This window comes from Lagenorhynchus albirostris, chromosome 16 (assembly GCF_949774975.1).
Source record: "Lagenorhynchus albirostris chromosome 16, mLagAlb1.1, whole genome shotgun sequence".
NCBI classification, from domain to species: domain Eukaryota; kingdom Metazoa; phylum Chordata; class Mammalia; order Artiodactyla; family Delphinidae; genus Lagenorhynchus; species Lagenorhynchus albirostris.
The window spans coordinates 69,815,599-69,833,357 of NC_083110.1; positions in this window are offsets into that span (position 1 = coordinate 69,815,599).

Below are 17,759 nucleotides of genomic sequence, written 5' to 3' on the forward strand. Positions count from 1 at the left end.
AGAGCACTGACCCGCTCACATTTTATTTGTTCACCGTCATAAATTCTCCTCCCACGACTGTGTAAGCCCAATGAGAAGAAAGGCATGTCCTCTCCCATCCCCCACCCCATCCCCTCTGCCGAGAAGGATGCTTGGCACAGAGTAAGTGCTGACCTATGTTAGGAAACCCAGTGGGTCAGAGGAGGTGGAGGGAGGAGGACTCCTTTGTGGGCAGGCTGGCTGAGGAGGGGGCTGGCTCTTCCCAGGGAGGTGGGAAATACTGGAAGCGAGTGGGGATGTAGGGAAGACAGCCCTGGGTCATCACTCCAGGTGGCAACTGAAGCCTGGCAATGAAGGAGCTCTCCAAAGAAGGCAGGGCAGCAAGAAAGAGCAGAGGAACAGAGACCGAGCCTTCCCGGGCAGGGGAGCCACTTGTGAAGATACACAGGCAATTTGGAGTCAGAACTCATGAAAATGTCACCATTTCATTCATTGCCTAAAAGACATTCTGTTTCGTTGTCAGTAAGTCCCAAATTAAGACAAAAAATCCAAACACATACATCGATTTTTCACATGACAAGAGGATCGCCAGTTTAAAACCTCAGGTTTCCTTAAAGACCTGATCCCTCTGTGGCTTTGCAAAATGATGTGATTTGCGGGAAGCCACTTCTGGAGCCAGGCGGTTGCAGGATAACACCTGGGTTATAAGGCAGACCCTCGAGCTGAGCTGCTGGGGTTTGAATTCTGGGGTCTCCTGCACCTAGGGCACTTTGCCAAGTTACCTAACCCCTAAGCTGATTTCCTCATCGGCAAAACTGGGACAGCAGCACCTGTCTCAGTGCTGCTGCAAAGATCCAAAGGGATGGTCAGCATTACCTAGAAGAGTAAGTACTCAGTGAATGAAGGATGCTGGGAAATACAGGTCTTCTACTGGAGATGTGCAAAGGCAAGGGACAAACAGGGACCAAATTAGAAATGGAGTCGATATGGGGGGGGTGCTTGGGTAGTGGGGTGCTGTGGCAGGCCTGGAGGTCCCGGTTGGCGCCTGAGCAATCTGGGCTTTGGGGGTTTTGTGTGAGCGCTGAGTTCTGAGGGTGAGACCATGCTGAATGCAGGGGGTCCCTGCAGGGCAGGGCAAGGCCAGCTCATCAATACCTAGAGGTAACTGGGTCCACCAGAGGGCAGCACGTGCACTGCCCTCGTCACCACCACCACCCCCCCCCACCCCCGCCAAAAAAAGACACACCTTGGTCTTGGTGTGCAACCTTGAGGCATTTTATTGAGGTTGCCACCATCCCCAGCAGGGAAGCCACCATCCCCTGCCTCTGCTGCATTTGTTGGTCCATCACAGCTGAGGCTTCTGAACCAGTGAACAGCACAGAGCAAGGCCGCCCAGCAGACAGGCGCGAAGGATCTGGATCTGGCTATCCCTAGATTACAGAAGGCATTATTCAAAGAACACTCAATACCCTCTAAAAACTGCCTTGAAAAACTCAGTGGAATTTTAAAAAAAAGACACTCTAGATGCACTCGGCAAAAGCTGAGAGTCCATTAAAATAGTTTGCAATTTCCCAGTGAGCGGGAAGATGCCGGCAAAGAGACAGGAAGCTAAGGAGAAGGTCACACGGTGGGGGGATGAGTGAGAGCTGCCGAGCTGCAGGGGCTCCTCTGCCACTCACCCGATAAGGGCCTTTCTGGGCCTCCATTTCCACATCCATAAAATGTGGGTGATCAACTAGTTCCCCACCCGCCAGTGGGAGAATGGAAGGAGAACCTGTGTGAAGGAGCTTGGCAAACTGTAAAGCCCTTGCAGGTTAAGGAGATATTGTCTGAATACCCTAAGGATCTTCCAGGGACAGAAATGTTTTGGAAGAATGAAAACAAAGGGGCTTTGCATCACAGTGTGGTCGCTTTCCTGTTCTGATACTGGTACCCACAGACAGAGGGAGGGGGTCAGGGATTTATCCTCAATGGACTGGAAGGGAAGCAAACTTAGATGAGGAACATGCATTGCAGGAAACACCCTTTTCTTTCTGCCTGTTGTCCATTTTCTTCTCAATTTGGTAACATTTTCTTTCTGAAGATCCTTTCCCGGAGTTTGGAATGAAATCCTGGCAAACCAAGGAATAAAACACACTTTCCATCACTGATCTTGGTCTGGCCACTTCAAAAGTAGTTGCCCCGGTCCTGAGATAAGATGAGAGCAACAGTTTGACAGAAGTTCTCCAGGTGAGGGCTGCCAAAGCGATGTGCTCTCTTCCCCTACATCTTCCAGCTGTCTGGCAGAAGTGGGAGAGGTTAGCATTTAGGGCAAGATGGGTACGAAGGACTAAATGGTTTTCCTGAGCCAACCCCCCTGCCAGGGGTCTGCTTCCTGCCCTCACCACGTCCCCAGTGGCAAGAGTTCCGGTTCTCTGGGGCCACCATCATTGTACTGAAGACAGAGGATGCCCAGAAGTGACAGCTGCCAGGGCGGGGGGAGGTTCTGAGGAGGGTGACGGGACACCCCTCAGAGTTGGAGCTGAGTCAAGTGCTTCCAAAGTTGCACAGTAACAGGCCAGCCATGTTTTTCTGGGCACAGTCTGTGGGTAAATTAGATCTTTAAAGCAGTTAGGCAGGCTTTTGTCACTTGGTGTTAACTGTGTATGTTGCAACGACTTTAATTGGTTTCATGTCTAGAGTGAGGGACTGAGATGGAAGTGGGACTCTCAGGGGAGCGGTCCTGGCACTCAGATGGCTTGTCACATATCTTTTTTAATCTGCTGTTCTTTTCCTTAAGGCAAGGGAGGTAATGTAATTATCTTTTGAAGACAAACGCACGCTGCAATATGTCAGCTTGGGCTGCTCTCATAACACAGCCCCAAGTGTGGGTAGAGGGAAATGAAGTGGGGATGCGGGTGGGTCTGTGAGCTTTCCAACTCAGAAGCCAGGAGAGTTTTCCCCATAAGGCTGCAGGGCAGAGTTTGAATGGGCACTGGCATCAAAAAACTGAATTCCAGTCCCGCTCTGCCGCCCTTAGCTGTATGACTTTGCACTTGCCCTCTCTTGCCTCAGTTGCTTTCATTGCAAAATTAGATTAATTCTACCTGGGAGTTGTGAGGGCTGAATGAGATCATGTACGCAGAGCCCATCCATCCTGGTGTGGGGGGCATGTGGTGAGCACCCCGTACTACCAGCTCTTATGGTCATGAGTGTTCTGAGGGCACAATCCACAGGGTGGGCTAACCCTTGACACACCTGCCACCAAAGGAGCTGACCCAGTCTCCCCTTGGGCTGTGTGGGCCCTGCGTAGAGAGGACTCATCCTGTGTCACCAGCCACAGAGTAAGCAATTATTTAAAAATCCTCCTATGCACACAGTGCACACAGAGCCCGTGAAGTGCTTCTTCCCCAAATTGCAGCAATTCATCTCTGAAGAGGTTCCGCGGGGCAGACAGTTACTCTGTGGGGCTTTGCTGAACTCAGTAGGAACCTTTAGTCCTGAGCGTGCACTGAGCCATGGCCACATCTGCCTCTTTCTTCCAAAGAGCAGGGGCCAAACCCTGAGCTGGGTTCCAGCCATTGCACAGTTCAGCTTACTTTATTTTTTATTCTCTAAAATGATTGGTTAAAAAAAAAGTTGCATAATATTCCCTTATCCAGATGCACCATGAGTTCTTTCACCAGTTCACTGTGGATGGACATTCAAGTCGTTTCAAGTGTTTTGCTATTGCAAACTATTCTGCCATGAAAATTCTTTTGCATGGATCTTGCCACACGGTGTAAGAATGCAGGGTAAATTCCTTACAGTGGAATTGCTGGCTCAAAAGGGATGAAGATTTAAAATTATGATACATATTGTCAAACAGTTTTCTAAAAAAGATTGCCCTTTTTTTTTTTGCGGTACGTGGGCCTCTCACTGTTGTGGCCTCTCCCCTTGTGGAGCACGGGCTCTGGACGCGCAGGCTCAGTGGCCATGGCTCACGGGCCCAGCCGCTCTGTGGCATGTGGGATCTTCCTGGACCGGGGCACGAACCCGCGTCCCCTGCATCGGCAGGCAGACTCTCAACCACTGCGCCACCCGGGAAGCCCAAGATTGCCGTTTTTAATGTACCCGCCCAAGGTTTTCTCAGGCCAAGCGCTCACTTTATCTTTGAAAAATGGTGAATTCTTTGCCTACCAGCCTGGATGGGAGAACTCGTTACGAGGATAAAACCCGTCAGTGCAGCCAGCACTGCCAGTTTATGTGACTTTTATGGATACTCCTGCTCGTATCTTTCACATCATTGTGTTTTCGTTTATGCTTTATTTATATCATCACACACAAGCAGTCCTGTATCTGGTTTCTGCCACAGTTTTTATTCACTTTCTTGGCATTCCTCTCAGGGTTTTATTAGTCATTTCTTGTTCCAGCTCCTAAAATTTCTATCACTTGCATGCTGAGATTTGGTTGTATTAGGGAGGCGATCAGAATACTGAGGACTGTGGGAGGAAATTCCAAGTCCCCAGAGTACTACTCCCTCCCCCTTTCTGTTTGATGGTTCAGGGGACATCAGAGTCCTTCCCTTCCTGGGGCCAGCCCACTGCTGCTGGCAGGAGACGTTCACTTCCCTGCGACTAAGCTTAGAGATTTCTGCTCAGCGACCCAGAGCCGGGTAAGATGTTGGGATCTAGGGTTTTGCTATACCTTTGAAATACCAAGCTCAGTTCCAAAGGCTCACAAACTTTGGATCCAAGCTGTGAAGTTTGGCAGAAGTCATCCTAAACTTGGTCAATTGAAAGCAGCTCAGAAAGCAAGGGAGTAGGAAAACCCAGTTGAATGAAAAATCACAAAGAACAAAAGTGTTCCACAGAATCTCAAGTGAAACACAGGCTTCTGTCCTCCAAAACAGCAAGGTCTTCTTGGGGTTGAGTGGGCTGCGATTTTCAGACTGAAGCGAACGACAATGGTGAAGTTAATTACTGCGATTTGGGTTTTAATAATTCGCCTGAAAAATCCTGGAGGTGATAAGGTGCCAGAAATGATAACTTCCCCAGGGAAGTGGGGGAGTCATATTTTGGGCAACCATGATCATGATGCTAATTCTAAAAGAGAAAATCTGGCCTCATGTGATATAAAGTGATTCTTCCTTGCCAGCCACTGAGCTGGATGCTGGAAATAAGAAAATGGCTCACTCTGTCTTTACTTTTTATCAAAACACTTACTATTTCTAAGTTTATACAAATAATTCAATACACATATGATAGTAACGAGAGAACCCACCCACTCTATCCTCTCAATATAAAACTGCATGCTGAAGACATGAGATAGCTATCAGCCGTGGCCCTACACTAGAACCTAGTTCCTTTTGGTATTGCACATACGAGCTGTTCGGCTGGGTCTAAAACAGTGGCCTCAACAAGGCGGGCCTCGTTGCTGCCTCCCCCTCCTAGGGATTTGACATTGTCTTTGGCAGAGGGGAGAAGTTGCCACTGGCATCTAGTGGGTAGAGACCAGGGATGTTGCTAAACATCCTACACCCACAGGACCAGACACCCCTCAATGTCTTGACACTGGGGATTTCTAGTATTTGGAGATTTCAATATCACTTTCCAGTGAATTAAGATAAAAGAAGAAGACACAATAATCATTTTTTTAAGAAAGAAAACAACGTTTATTAGGATATTCTGGGGTGAGGGAGACGGCTGAAGGGACTACGTACATACATTCTGCAATGCTTAGGCAATATGCTAACAGAAAATTTAAACATCACAAAACTACTTCCAAAGTCCAAAGAACAAAACGTGTACTTCTGCGTGGAGATGGTCTTCCGTGGGTGACGGCAATAAAGCTCGTTGCGAAACAGCTGTGTGAGGAAGCCGCGAGGGAAGGACCCCAGGAGAACATCCAGGTTCCTCAGGAAGCAGGTACACGAGATGATGAAATAAACGCGTTATCTTCTACACGTGGAAAACTCAGGCAACACACAATATAAAATGGCGACCGGAAAGAAAGCGGCTCACCCGTATCCTCTCCTAACTGGGGGCTTCAGCGGGGCTCCCTCCACCCCTCACCCCAGCTCTGGCGAGGCTGAGGGTCTGAACCCCTCTCCCGGGACAGAATTCTAAAAAGATCCTAAACACCAGAATCCTTCTTCTCTTCCACCTGTATTGTGAACTTGCATGAAACAGAACGAACGCAACTGAGACTACCCTCGGGTTAAGAGTAAGAATGCAACACCGTCCAAAAGATACAGCAAAACAATCCCACTTCCTACAGCTCACACAGCTTCTCAGCAGGAGCTGGATTAAACAAGAGAAAATAATTTCAATATCAAGGGAAAAGGCACAGAGGATGAGAAAACTCTTTAAAGCAAACTCTGGTAAAAAGCGTTTCCCCACCTCCTTTGGGGGAGAGAAGGGAGAAAAAGAGAAAAGACAGATAATTAGGAGAACTATAAGGCCCTGCATTTCAGGTTTCTGAAATCATTTCTTCAACCCTCTGAGGACAATCTGCTATTTCTGAATCCAGAAAAGCACATCAGAAGTGTTTGATTACTGGGAGACCACACCAAATAAGGCAGGGCAATCTGTGATTTGGTTCTATGGCTTCCATTCTCCTTCCCCCCCGCCCCGCCCCCATTTCAGAAATGCCTTCAGCTAAAGCTAAAAGATAGAAAAACCAAATTCCAGATCAAGCATGCTTTATGTGCCGGGAAGGTAAAGCTGGATCATACAGCCCTGCAGCAGTTGCGACACAGAAAGAGAGAGGGAGCTTTATCGAGAGAGCTTTAAGCGCCACTGGTGTCAAGAAAGCCGAGTACCTTCCCCTGGACCTGCAGACGCCCGGCCGGCTGGCTGACAGACGACAGGCCTTTACCGACTCCTAACAGCCTGCGTTTCCTACACCCGGGCATCTACTGGGTGTTCCAATTCCTCATCCTACTTTACTCTGGTTCTAAGATCTGTGTTATGTTTGGCGGACAGCTCTGGTGTCTCCCATTCCCACCAGCACCACGGCTGGTCCCTGACAGCTGGGACTTCCACTGCCCTACAGGCATGGCCGTGCTCACGGCCCTCTGAGGATCAGAGGGGTGACCCCACTGGGCTCTCCATGGCGGCCTTGCGGGCACAGGCTGAGGGTGGGTGTATCTGCCTGCTTCACGATGGGTAGGCTGGGTGGGTTGTACGCATGTGGACTGGGACTTACCTCTTAGAGACTGAGTCTGAGAAACAGCTTCACGGACTATTTATAAAGAGAATTTAGATTCTCCGAAGGATACCAAAGTGAAGGATTCTGCCAGTCTGGAAAGGACGGTTGTTCCCCTAAGCTGCCGTCAAAGGGCCCTAGATTCTCAAGTTACTCGTGCGGGAGCTTCGGCTCCAAATGAAGCTTCATTCAAGTACAGTAGATGTTCCCTAAGTGTGCTGAATCGGTAAGCACCTGAGTTCACTTCTCAGGATGCTGGCGGAGGCTGCATCCCTGGGGTTGGTCAGGACTGGCAGGGTGGTCCATCTTTCTTGCCAGCATCCTGCACTTGAGGCAGATTAAAACATCATCAGACTCACTGGCTAATTTCCCACAAAGTCTACCCCATTTGGGGTCCTGTCCTTCCTGGTGGACGCCGTGAGCCTGCTGGGACTGGCTGGTCACGCTCAGCTCTTCTGGGGACAAATGCTAGTTTTCCACCTCTCGGCAGGGAATGCATCAGACAAAGCCGCTTTGATCCTAACACTTTTTTTCACCCTTTCTCCCAGGTCACCCTCAATAACCTCAGGAGGACACCTTCAGCACCAACGCATAACAGCTCAGTGCCCTAAGATGAGGCAAATGGGCCAGTCCTTGCTACTGGATTTCAGAATGAAACCCTTCCATGTCCTAAAGTTTTTCATTCACCCAGAAGTGTTTAATTTCCTACTATGGGTCACGCTTTCTGCTAGGGAAGCTGTTAGGGTGAGCGGGAAGAGAGGTTCAAAAGAAGAAAGGGACTGATGGTCTCCGGCCAGTCCTTTGGCACATCCTGCAAAACGAAAAGTGGGGATTGGTAAGACAGCCGGACCTGGGATGAAGAGAAGAAAATCAGAGAAAACCTTCTATTGATGCTGGTGCTGGGTTTGGCAGCTGCCCTTGAGCAAAAATAAATTCCCTGTGGCAGTGGAACAAGATGCTGCTATGGGCACCTGCCAGAGGCAGACCGCCGAAGTCGCAGCTGCGCTGGTCAAATGAGCCTGGGGACCTCAGGGGGCTGGGAGCTCGATGACTGTTACAGGCTGCGGTTCTCTGCAGGCAGTTTATTGAAACAGGGCTGGCGTGCCTTCCCCACCCCTCTGGGCTGGGTCTCAGAACAATCAGGAGTGCAGGTGGTGCATCCTGCTGAAAGACCCAGGCTGTCTCTGGGAGGGAGGAGAGGCTCATCAGAGAGCTCTGGGAACTACAAAGGGATGCTTGGCGAGGAGGCAGGAGACAAGACAATCCCAGAGCTAAGAAGGGGGAGCTCAGGGGAGGGCTGGATGGATGAACTTTCTACTCTGGGATTAGCATCCTCTTCAGATCGCCTGGCTCCTTAGAGACTTCTCTGTCTTCAAAAAGCCAGGGTTACGTGCAGGATGGGCATCTGACAGAACAAGAATGAATTTGGGTAGGACTAAATTTAGAATGATTACAATGAAGAATTGATGGGAAGGGACTCCGTTAAATACTTGGGCAACAAGAAACAAGGGTGGGGACCGGGGTTATCAATAATCGATATGCGAGAGAAGGGAATCCGCCAATGTCTTAAGATAATGACCCTTGGGAAATGAAAGTGTCCCACTGAATACATCCCAGGATGGAGGTGGTGGCAAAACCCACAGATTTAAGCCCTCTGCAGTGAGAATATATTTCAGAGGTACAGTCATCTTGAAGAATTCTAGACAACAGAATTCAAACAAATGGTCACTTGAGAATAAAAGCTGTGTCAAAGTCAAGAGGTATCAGATCTACGCACGAGATGCTTATCTCAGGGATGAGCGAAAAACATAGCTTGTAAGGATATCTAACCAAATTCCCAGCTGCTTTGCTGTTTTAGAATTTCTGAAAAGAAACTCCTTCCTCTGCCCTCCAGATATTAGCTCTGGCATGCTTCCTACAAAGGCGCTGGTGTCTAATTCAAGGAACTCTGGGTGTTTTGTTGGGACAGGTTTTCTGTTTGGACCAGACTGCATGCTCCATTCACCAAGGGCACGTGGTCTCTTGCGGTACCTTGATTTTGCTTCATCTCTTCAAACTCCCCGAACTCAGTGCAGACAGGCACTTTGGCCAACATCATGTTCAGGCCATTGGTAACTGACTCTTGTGTGTTGTCACTGCTTTTCGGTCTTTCTTGAAACGATGGGTCTGACATGGTCTCATTTGTTTTATCAAAGAGCAGAAGCAACAAAGATCGCGGGGGTATGAATCCAAGAGCTCAAGAACAGCTTGAAAGAGAATGAGAAAATGTGCATTCATTTAAGCAGGTCATTTTCTGGCCCGCAGTTTATTGACTCAAATAAGTCGTGCATGCCTGACGACATGAATGAAAACTTATTTTCCAAAAGACAGCTCCTCCGAGGCCACTGTTTTGTAAATAATAACAACAGAAATACATTTTTGCTGGATTCTAAGAACAGAATTTGCTAATTATATAAACTCTCACTGCTCTTACATGTCTTTTCCCAAGCACTTAACACTGATTTAGAAATGCTTCCTCTCTCCCACTTTCCTAGCTCAGCAGATGGAGTGTTTGGGAGTGTCTGATTCAGAGTACAAAGAGGCAAGGTGGGAAATGGGGATGTAGCTGGAGACGACCCATCCTCGGAGCATGTGCAAGATAGAAACAATCTTAACATAGACTAGATCAAAGGCCACAGCGGCTCTGGTGGAGCCCTGTCCTATATTTGTTTTCCTTGAAGAAGTAGCTTCTAAAACATTTTTTACTACAGAATAAAGAATCGCTTAAAAAAATTTTTTTTAATGGAAAACCACACTCCTTTCACACTTTGCATACAGTTTGCTATACTTAATGAAAAATAATCTATGTCATTCTCAACTTACACTTTTTTTTACTAGAGGCTTGAAAAAAACCAGATATGGAAAAATATATTCAGGTGGCATTCTGAATTCCCTCTCTTTACTGTGCCCTTCTTCCTTCGTGTGCTCTATTTAAAAAGATACTCAAACACCTCTCGGTCAAATATTCAACATCAAGGGGACTGAAAATGTGCTTCTAATCGGTTTGGCAATCTTGCCTTTTTTTCTCTGAAATGAGTGGAGCATAGCCAGACTTGATTTGGGAGCCACGGTCTCCATGGATGTGAGTTACTGTTTTTGTTTGCCAAAATCAACTACAATGAGATGCCTTCGCCAACAGGCCCAAACCTCAGCAGGCAGCCCTTGTATTTTGGTGACACTTTCCATGCAGGGCCTGCAGGACCGGAAGTAGTGAACCGTTTTTTGCTTTTAGCACTGCCAGAGGAAGCTGGATAGGTAAAAGGGTTTGCCTGCTCCAGTAGTGGGGCAAATGATGGTGTTTCCGGGGCACCGTGTTAAACTGAGATCACCCCGAATGGCAGAAACACTTGCTTGGCATGATTTTATAAGAATCTCTCTAACAAGTTGTCATGGAACATCCTTCCCTCTGTTTACTTAAGCACTAATTTATTTTCAAATGGACGATTTGGTCACTCTCCTATGCTTCTATCTCTGAAGAAAAATGAGATCTGTGTTGGTGAAAAGATGAGGCTTTTCACAATTTAATTTATGTGCTGCACATCCATGGTTCTTCATTGAAAGCCACTCTTGTTAGCTCTGATAACTCCTATTTCCTCTTTGGTCATCTGAAGCTAATTAGAGCTGCTGTTTATTACAGAAGTAATCAATAGCTTTCTACAGTAGATTACATAGAATCAGACCTCTATGCAATTAGTCCAATGTAGATACATAGAGATACCTTAATTAAAACAAAATATGCTCTGTAAGAGATATGCTTTCACAGATGACTGGAATTCCAAGTATTTCGACATGTTGAATGTGTTTATTCAAAGGAAGAGTCTTTAGGAAACCTTTCACTAATTGAATTTGTTTGATGAGTTCCCCTTGAAAACATTTTGAAGTGAAAAAACTCGGTACTTAGTATATACATTTATGTTTATTAACATTTGGATATAAATGTACTTCAAACACCAATAGAGCTAAAAGGCTATGCCTTCATCTTGGGTTTAATAGATTTCCCACCCTAGTAATCTGATTAATTCTTACAAGGCAAACATCCGTGGGCAAAGGGAATCAGGATGAAATGTGCACTGTGGGTCTCCCCCCTCCACCCCTCTACTGATATGGGAAGAAAGCGAACGCTTCCAATACTCTATTGGGTGGAATCTCCTCGCCTGTATTCAGTTTCAAAGAAACATGGCTACTAGCACTCGATCCTTGTAGATTTCGAATCTCACCATTTCAACCAGACTTCAAAAGTGCACTTTTGAGTCTATTCGTTTAAGGAAAAGAACGATAGAAGAGGACGTGCAGCAACACGCCAAATGCCTTATATCCAGAGTCCTGTTCTGTTCTGTGTCTCTGTGCCAATCAACTCAGCTCCACAGACCTTATTCGTGACCCTCTGGATCCACAAACCTTTTTTCTTTGTTGCAGAATCAGTCACAGTCTGTCATGGAGGACACAGAACACGGTGCAAGCAGACTCCCCATGACCTTCAGACCAAACTGCTCTATGCAGCGGCCAAGCCATGACAGATGGGAGTCAAGACAATCCTTAGGAAAAGCACTGTGTACCCTGGCATGGATCTGCTTCAGAAGAAAGGGCAGCAAGTCCCAACCCCCATCCCAGTCAAGTAACATGAACACCAAGGTACTGGTCTGTGTCAACTGGCAAGGGTGACCCTGGACAATGTAGAACATTTACGAGTGGCTGCTGGTTTCCTCACAGGTATGCACGCTTGCGTTTCAAGAAACGATAAAAGACAATGCTTGGCTGCTCTGTGTCCTCCTGCCTGTCCACAATCACGTGATGCAGAGCCCGCTTTTGAAGAGCTGTCTTCGTGAACATCGGAGTTAACGCTACTTATGAGAGGAAAACAAGCTCCGTGTATTTTGTATTAAACCACCAGTAAAAAAAATGAAGACAATGTCATTACTTTCAAAATACAGAAAGCCAGTAGTTGAAATCATTTAGTAGTAAAATTTTTTTCTACATATAACCTGATACGTGTAAAGAGTATTGGAATGGTGCTTCAGCTGTATTTGACTCTTGTTAGTTTAAGGGCTTCTCACTCAGGTAAGGCTTAGGAAAATGTCTCAGTGGTCAAGGTTCTGTGAAGTCTCATGCCCACTCTCACTCTCTATTTTGACTAGAAGACAGACACTACACTGGGATGTGACAGGTATTTTTTGTTTTTGTAGGAGAGTGCAGAACTGTTTACAGCACATAAACTTAGCACGGAAAATACTAGTACATATAGAAAAGTGAACATTGGTACAAGCCTGTTTGCACAAAGTCCATCAAGATTGTCTTGATGAGGATCTTCACTTTGTGACCAAAAAACCCTGGCATCCATGTACCGCTGCAGTCATGTCATCAGAAATAAAACCTATTACATGAGATATGGAAGATTCTTTAGAAATACTAACTCCTTCTCTAGCTAGTGAAGGCCAGAGTTAAATTGTTAAAATCACCATCCTCATCGTCCTCTTGAAAAACACGGCCCCAGTTTGCTTTACAGCCAAATCAACAAACTGTCCCCTTACAATACAGCATGCCCCAAAGCCTTCTGAGTTTGGAATGTAGCACTGTATCGGGGATCCCATATAAGCCCTAAGGATCACAAGAAGCTTTCTTAGAAAAAAAAAAAAAGAAAAAAGAAAGAAAAAAGTTCCAGTTGGATGAAACTGTTTTAGCAGTGTCTCAACTGAGTTCCTAAAACTGGAATTTCAGATATACAAGAGGACAGGAAACAGATAACTTGGTTTTTGTCTTTTTACACGTCCATATTGTTTTTTAAATGCAGCTACGATGTGTCAGCCAAAGATAAAGATAATAGGGTGGACAGGGCAGTTACCACCAGGACCAGCAGTGGGCTCGGACTGCAGCTTGGAGAGGCAGCCATTGATTTTGTGGTTATGTGGCTGGAAGCCCCAGCAAGACCATCCTTTTCGTAATCACGCTGTAAAAAAGAATGTTTTCATTATCACCCACTGCATGTGTTCGTCCTATCAAGGCATATTTTAACCGCACTCTGACTCTCTCACTGCTCACCAAAGCTGACCCGAGATTTTATCCCCACTCCCAAGGTCCCCCAGCAACCGTGCAACATGGAACCATTCTCCTTCTGGGTACCAGTGACCGAGGAGGGATGCTTGCTGTCTCTCTCCATCATGAAGGAGGGCAGGAAGAATCATCTTGGGAAACTTGCCCAAGCAAGTATGAGTTCATGCAGAGATGGGTCACAAATCGCATTGGAGACTGGCAGAGAAGGCAGTAGCCTTTCCCTCCATTGGCTGGTTCAACCATGGACTTCATAGATGAAGGATCTCGCCCTGCTTTTCAGAGAGTCCCGACCAAAGCCCAGGCTCCCAAATTCCCAGTCAGCACAGCTGTCCTTCCCCAGGATTGATTCCTTCATCCCCATCCCTAGCACCTGCTCAATCCCATAATGCCACATCCCGCCACAATGAGCTATGATTGTGACAGAATCAACCACCCTCTCACTTGTAGATCGGGGAGTGTAATGCGGCCCGCCTTGGCTACTTCTGGGCTGCTGTGGAGGTCAAAGGACATCCGGTAAGGAGCGAGAGTTGTTATGTATCTTCTCTGTGCCAGATGAATTCATGTGACTGTGACCACAGAGATTATCATGGTACTGGGACAATGGTATTTGTGCTGGTCCAGTTCTGAGATTAGGATCCTGGGGTCCACACTTGGTTCTCACTTTGGGCACTAGGATCTGAAGACTGCACCTGGCTCAAACGGCAGAGGGACATTGAGGGTGACTTAGATTTTTTCTGGACCTGAAACCTTGTTGTCTTTGAGCCCTTCACATCATATCCTGTTCCAGGGTCCCAAAGGCTCTGTTTCTACAAATGCAGGGAGACTCAGAAAGAAACAACTTACATCAGAAAGACAGAGGTGTGGACTTCCCGACATATTGGATTTCAGCTTCTGTGCCTGGAAAGAGATAAAAACGCACACACACAAAATCACTCATACATACTATGGAAGAGTAATTACTGATGATTAACTGTCTAGGACCGTGCCATTTACAGAAATATGTGAGCCACAACTGTGAGCCCATATATAACTTAAATTTTTCTCCTAACCACGTAAGTGATAACAGGTGAAGAAAATTTTAATCACATTTTCTTTAACTCAATATATTACCATTTCAACATGTAACCAATATAAAAGATGATTAATGAGATACTTTACATTCTTTTATTTTCATACTAAATCTTCCAAATTTGGTGTGTTTGACATAGTACATCTCAGTTTGTACCCACCTCATTTCAAAGGCACTGCACAGGTTACAAAAGAAAAAAATTTGAAGTCATTTACATTTTGAACTCATTTATAGTTCTGAAAATTAATGTTTAGGAACTGCCTTCTAGGTAAAAATGGTGCAATAAAAATCCACATTTATTAGTAATATAAAGATAGGTCTTCCTGAAGCTTGTGTGTTTGTTCATTTGTTTATTAGTTGTTCCAGTCCACAAACACTTACCGACCTATTTTCCAGCGCTGGGCATACGGTGATATGACAAAAACGGATGTGGTCCTGGGCTCATGTGGCTGCCCTCTAGTGGGAAAACCACTCAGTGCTTGGGGGCTAAGGCACAGGGCAGGGACTCTTTCAGACAGGTCCCCTTCAGGAATCGTGAAGGGCATTACGGACCCCAGATCCATCCATCTTAAAACTGCTTTAGGTGGTCACAAAGCACCGAGCTGATCTCCCTGTGCTATGTGGCTGCTTCCCACTGGCTATCTATTTAACGTTTGGTAGTGTATATATGTCCATGCCACTCTCTCACTTTGTCCCAGCTTACCCTTCCCCCTCCCCATACCCTCAAGTCCATTCTCTAGTAGGTCTGTGTCTTTATTCCCGTCTTGCCCCTAGGTTCTTCATGACCTTTTTTTTTTTTAGAATCCATATATATGTGTTAGCATACGGTATTTGTTTTTCTCTTTCTGACTTACTTCACTCTGTAGGACAGACTCTAGGTCCATCTACCTTACTACAAATAACTCAATTTCGTTTCTTTTTATGGTTGAGTAATACTCCATTGTATGTATGTGCCACATCTTCTTTATCCATTCATCTGTTGATGGACACTTAGGTTGCTTCCATGTCCTGGCTATTGTAAATAGAGCTGCAATGAACATTTTGGTACATGACTCTTTTTGAATTACGGCTTTCTCAGGATATATGCCCAGTAGTGGGATTGCTGGGTCATATGATAGTTCTATTTTTAGTTTTTTAAGGAACCTCCATACTGTTCACCTAAAGGGGTGGGATAGGGAGGGTGGGAGGGAGGGAGACGCAAGAGGGAAGAGATATGGGGACATATGTATATGTATAACTGTTTCACTTTGTTATAAAGCAGAAACTAACACACCATTGTAAAGCAATTATACTCCAATAAAGATGTTTTAAAAAAATACATGTACATTACCTATGCAATACAAATAAATACATATTTTATTGAAAACTGCTTTAGGGCAGTTACAAGTTCCTGAGCTGTGAGGGCTTTAAGCCCCCTATTTCCTCACAAATGAAGCAAGTTTCCACTGGGTTTCTACCTGAGAACTGAGGTGGAGGGAAGGTTCCATTGCTCAAACAATTACAATAAAAACTGCTAACCCAGTGCAGCTCTCTTGTTTTGTAAAGGAAAACAAATTAGAGTGCAGAGAAGTTAAGTGACTTATCCAAGGGCACACAGTAAACTACTTTAGAGTCAAGATTTAGATAAGTCTGAAACTCCTTAATGGAACTATGCTCTTTCCTGCTTTACAGTTTCTCCCAGGCAACCCTGGCATGCTTGGGTCTTCATGCTCCCCCTGCCCCCAAAAGCCACACAAAGAATCCCTCCCATAGCCCCCTCCCCCTGAAACTAGGAGCCCTTTGGCGTCGAAAGACCAAGAACTCATTTGTCGACAGGATGACCCTGGTTAAGCAAAACACCTGAATCTAGGAGTATCTGGGCAACCAGCTCTGTGGGAATGCCCTGGCAGGCTGCCTACTGCAGGACAACGTTTGCAACTTGTTGAAGACGTGCTAGCCTGAAATGATAGCATGTTCACCCAAGGAGTAATTTATTGACCATAATGCTACGTGGGAGGTGTCATAACCTTTACCTCTATTTGCATATGCCCGCTGTGAATATGAAATAGAAACCTTTAAACAGGCGTCAAGAAAAAGACCCTGTGAAGCATCCCTGGGCTATTCAAAGGTCATTAAATGTTATGTATAAGAAGATCAGAGGGCAAATCAGAAGAGGAATCGAGCCTTACTCAGAAGCCTACTTTTAATCCATATTAATAGCAAATCTGGTCCATTGCATTGTAACCTGTAGAGAATAATATGTAGAACTTGGCACGTTTTATTTCTGTTCAAGGTTGGAATTGTGCCAGACACCAAAATGGCCCGAAAACATCACATTCTGTCTTTTCTAGGCGGTAATCTACAAAAGACAACCCTCATTAAGGGCTTTTGCATAACTAAGAAGTTCACTAAAACATGCAGAGAAGGCAGCCTGACTTCTAGTCTGGGCCACATTATTTCTTCAAGTTGTTTCTGTTCTGTGCTGTGGTCACAGCTAAGCTCCACCTCAGTGTCCTAGACTGCAGTGCCCTCTAAGAGCCCCAAGGGCTGGTAGGCCTCCTCCTGCTTTGTTCTATATGATTAGCACCAGCATGCAGTGTATCACTCATCACCTATAGCATCTGAGAGACTCACTAGCTACACTTAGTCACTTCAGGGACCTGTTAATGTACTAGTCAAATGCCCATCTATTACATGATTGTAAAGGGGGCTTCCACCAATGGACTAGAAAAGGTCTCTATCTTAAACAATTTTCTTAAGTGGACTCTACACCAACATAGGTAGATTCTGGTCCTCAGTGGTCACTGAGAGCTCGACTTTGTACAGGATTAGAGTCATACAACTGGGTAGACATGCTCTTGCCTCCCACCTGAGAATGGCTGGGATGACTGATCACACAAGAAAATACATTGAGACCAGCTCCAAGTCTGTGAAGGCTCTGGGATCTTCCTCCCCCAAAGCAGGCATCTTGTTGGCCTGTATCTAAAGCAAATAATCAACCTCTGGCTTTGTCTCCCTGTATCTCCACTGGCTTTACTTAAGGTGGAGGCAGCAGCTCCAAGCTCATCTGGCCTTGAGAACCATTCTGGTGGGCAGAACAGGACGAACCGCTGAGTGAATATAACCGTGCGCCACCAGGCCTCTGCAAAGGCTCTGAGAAAATGCCTTCTCTCCTGTCAAACCTTTTCCTAACCCAGCAGAAGCACCTAGCGCTCCAGAGGCTTAGCGGTCCACGCACACTGGCCTCAAAAGCCTCTGCCTACATAGCGTATTAACACTGCTTCCCATCGAGAGGTCTGGGGGGCCGGGAAACCCCCCAGAACTGCAGAGGCAAAGAAGAGCAGCCCCCCAGTTCCGCCAGAACTTTGCATGAACCACACTAACACCTGTGAGTGTGATTAGAGGGCAAAGAACAGATGTTAGTGGTTGTTGGAATAGCAGGCAGCACCTGGGTAAAAGAATCGAAGGGTTGCACATA